The sequence below is a fragment of the Corvus cornix genome, chromosome 9 (genome assembly GCF_000738735.6).
Source record: "Corvus cornix cornix isolate S_Up_H32 chromosome 9, ASM73873v5, whole genome shotgun sequence".
In the NCBI taxonomy this organism is placed as follows: domain Eukaryota; kingdom Metazoa; phylum Chordata; class Aves; order Passeriformes; family Corvidae; genus Corvus; species Corvus cornix.
The window spans coordinates 6,471,402-6,475,246 of NC_046339.1; the positions used below are offsets into that span (position 1 = coordinate 6,471,402).

Genomic DNA, 3,845 nt, shown 5'->3' on the forward strand with positions numbered 1-3,845 from the left:
ACCCTCACATATAGAAACGGGGGAGGGGAACTTCGGGGTGTTAAGACGATGCTGGATCCCTCTGAGCTATTAATGGTGAATTGCATAACCACTGCCGAGGGGTTGCTAGGTTTTACCACGTCCCTGCTCCGTGTTAAATATTAACAGTGCATGTACTTTCGGCGGTGTCGCTGCTGCTGAGCCTGGGTACGGCCGCCAATCCCAGCTGGCCGGGTTTCCATGGAGCTGATAGCACCCCTTCTCTCCATTCACAATGAAATCCTCCCGGTGCTCGGCTAAATCCAGCTCTGAAAACGAGGCGTGTGCAGACGGGGCAGAGCAGCTTTTCAGCGTTTGTTTTGTGGATGTGCAGGGGTGTGTTCGCTTGAAACCAGCAAGGTTTGGAAGTGACGCCTATTTTGTCTGGCCTGGCAGATCTGCAGAGCCACAGGTGCCACCTGTGAGCTGGGTTCTGCTCGGTGGTTGTAAGAAAGATGGGGACAGATTTCCCAGCAGGGCGTGCTGGGATAGGACAAGGGGTGATGGCTTGACCCTAAAAGAGGGCCAGGGGAGAAATTTTTTACAACGAAAGTGGTGAAACACTGACATAGGTTGCCTGGAGAGGTCGTGGATGACCCATCCGTGGAAACATTCGAGGTCAGGTTGGACAGGGATCTGAGCAAACTGGTCTGATGGAAGATGCCCCTGTTTGTTGCAGGGGGTTGGACTAGATGGCTTTTAAACAACCTTTCCAGTCCAAACCATTTTATGATTCTCCCCTGCTATTCCTCCTCCTCATCTATCTTCCTTCTGTTTCCTGGTTTAAATTAGACTGTAAAATTTTCTGGATTAGAGATGCAAAAAATAAATGCAGTATCTCCCAAACCGTGGGTTTGCCTTCTTTTCCCCCAGTAACATAACTCTCATCAAAACCTTTCAGATTTACATTTAAAGCATTTTAATGGAGTTAATGGTGCAGATTTTCAACACATTGGCTTCATGGGACCAGTTTAGGGCCATGCTGGGACCAGTTTTCATCCATGCTAGATGCTGAGAGGCTTTGCTTGCTGCTGCTCTTTGGAGCAGGGCAGTGCTGGATGCTAGAGATCTGCATATTCAGTGTGCATGTGAGCTCGAACAGCTTTTTGTTATGGCTCTAATTAGGCTAAGCAGGGTGTTGGGTTCAAGTGCTAATTAGAAATGACCACTCTAAAATACATTAGGATATTTAGGGCTGTGTGCTGTTTGCATATTCAGGTGCCAGCTCCTGCTCACCTTTGTGTGAGTAATGCAATGAGTCCATCCACTTTTTAACCTCTCACATTATTTTGTTTTTTCTCTTTTTTTGACAGATACACCGTGTCTAAGAAAATGAGTTCCTAGCAGTGGGAATAAGCACACATAAGGTATGGGATTGTCCATGGCAAAAGGGGAGAGTGCTTGGCAGTGAGAGTGCCAGTGCAGGAGCTGGCAGTCAGGATTGGTCCAGCCCTCTAAAAACAGTGATGTGAGTACTAAAGAGGGGGGTCCCTGGGAGTCCAGTGTCTGCTGGAAAAAACAATTAGTGGAAAAAATAACAACCTCTGGCTTCCTAAACCTACCCTGCAGGGTGTACACGAGGGCGAGCCTGTGTCCTTTTGGCTGTGGCTTGGCAGTATTGGGGTGAGTATGGTCAGTGCCACATGGTGTGGCCCAGGCACTCTGTCACCACTTGAGGGGTGCAGGATGGGCAACCCAGGTGAGGAGCCAAGGTGCAGGTCTGAGCTGAGGAAAACTGTTTTTAAAAGTTACATTAATTAACGTGATGCTAAACTCCAAGCTCTCCTTAGCTGGGCAAGGACTGTTGGGTTTCAAACTGCATCAGCTCTTACATGTTCTACGTGCCAGACTGGTCCAGCATTAACTGAATCCTTCACGTGTCTGACTGTTCTCATGCGCCACAGGGACAAAGTTCTCCTGGCCCTGTGTCAGCTCTGTGCTGTGGCACATCCCCGTACCCACAGCTGGGCTCTGCAGCCAGCCAGGGCCACATCCCTTTGCTTGCACCATGGAATGCATCACCTCTGGAGATCTGCAGCCCCCGTGGGCTGAACAGGAGAGTGCTGTAGCGAAGCACAGCTGTAATATCCGAGTGAAGAGGTCGAAGCTGGGGCTGTGAAGGAGCAGGAATGGCCAGAGCCCCTGGGCAGGATGTGGCCGGTGTCGGTGCCTCGTGCAGGAGCTCTCCCTGCTGCAGCCACAGGGCCGTCCCTCCCAGCACAAGAGCTTTTCCATGGAGACCCACATGTGCAAACAAACACATGCCAGCTCAGCACTTTTGGAAACTGTTGAGAGCCTCTTTTCAAGCCCAGGGCTCAGCACACACTGTCCTTTTATTTCTTTTTTTTAATTTTTTTTTTCCCCCGGTCTCTTGGGAATAATTAAACACGTCCATGGAGGCAGGAAAGCCAAGCTGACTGCTGGCCTGGCAGACAAGGGAGCTCTGAGCCTTAAAGACGTGTCCCTGCTGTAACTCCCTCCTGCACACCCCCAGTGCTGCACAGAGACTCGGTCACGTGGAAAAAACAGCCTTGAAAAATACAGCCTCACTAAATTTTCATTAAAAATTCATAAACATTTGGGCAACATTGGTTGTGTGAAGCCCAGACTAGAATACAAACGGGCTGCACCTTGCTGGAAATCCCAAAGCAAAGGGGTTTTTGTAAACCTGCTCCAAACCCAAGCTGGTCTAGGTCCAATATTTGCTTGGCTCTGGTTCAGATTCATTCCTGAATTCAAACTGATGAACTTCCAGCCCTCAGGTACATTTATGGGGGATGAACATGGACACATCTATGGCTTTACAGAGCCATAATTTCTCCCTGAATGCTTTATTGTTGGAAAATCGTAAATAAGGTGAAGTGAAAAGGACAAGCCCCTCTAATCTATGAGTGGTGTGCTAAATGACGGTGGTAAATCTCTGCCAGCTCCATGGCAGGTAGAGCTGATTTGCACTCCCAAAATGGCAGTGATTTTATCCCACAGCTCACACTAAAGGTGTGGAGAACAGCTTTTTGAGGGGAAAAAAAAAATCATCAACCCTACCCTGGACTGGGCTTGGATGGGAACAGTCAGCAAGGCACTGCAAAGAGCCTGGGTGTATTCTGTTATCCTGATGAAGGAAATGCCCACCCTGCACCGGCCGTGAACTTTGTCAGGCTCCTTTCTTACGTCGTCCTCAGCACTTTTTATCACTCCTGATCTATTTATTGCTCTGCTTTTCATGCTTTCATAGCCTGCTAGACGAGGCTGTCTCAAGGCCGGCGTGTTCAGGTGTGCCAGAGAAAGCTCTGCCCCCAGCAGCGTGGTGGCTGCCTGTGCAAACAGCCCTGTGGGCAATCCCTCTCCCCTCCAACCCTTCAATGACTGAAAGTTATTTTCATAGGATTTGAGAATGGTTTGGGCTGTAGATCGTTAGTTCCAACCCCCTGCCATGGGCAGGGACACCTTCCCCTATCCCAGGTTACTCCAAGTCACATCCAGCCTGGCCTTGGTCACTTCCAGGGATGGGGCAGCCACAGTTTCTCTGGACAACCTGTGCCAGGGCCTCAGCACCCTCACAGCAGACATTTTGATGAGTTTTACACAGCAGTGTGTGGTATTTAAAACCCAGATGTTTACACAAGATGCTCATGATGCTGCCAGTGCTTCAAAGCACCCACGTCGTGTGTCCCCAGCCAAAGGGTGTCCCCAGGCTGGGGACACCCTCCTAGTGGTGGGGCTGGTCTTTCAACCTGTATTTCTACCATGGTCAGGATGGAATAAAAATCAATAAGTGCTTGCAGGTTTAAGTATCCCTTCTGTTTAGGGCACTAACATTTAGCATT

General features: G+C 49.4%; 1 long non-coding RNA gene across 1 annotated transcript; it reads left to right on the forward strand.

Annotated features, from left to right (window-relative positions):
- Positions 1-228: 228 nt before the first annotated feature.
- Positions 229-3,446, forward strand: LOC109144337. The gene is made up of 3 exons (XR_002045040.2): positions 229-378; positions 1,332-1,486; positions 1,588-3,446. It is a non-coding gene; the product is annotated as an uncharacterized LOC109144337 (long non-coding RNA).
- Positions 3,447-3,845: the final 399 nt, after the last annotated feature.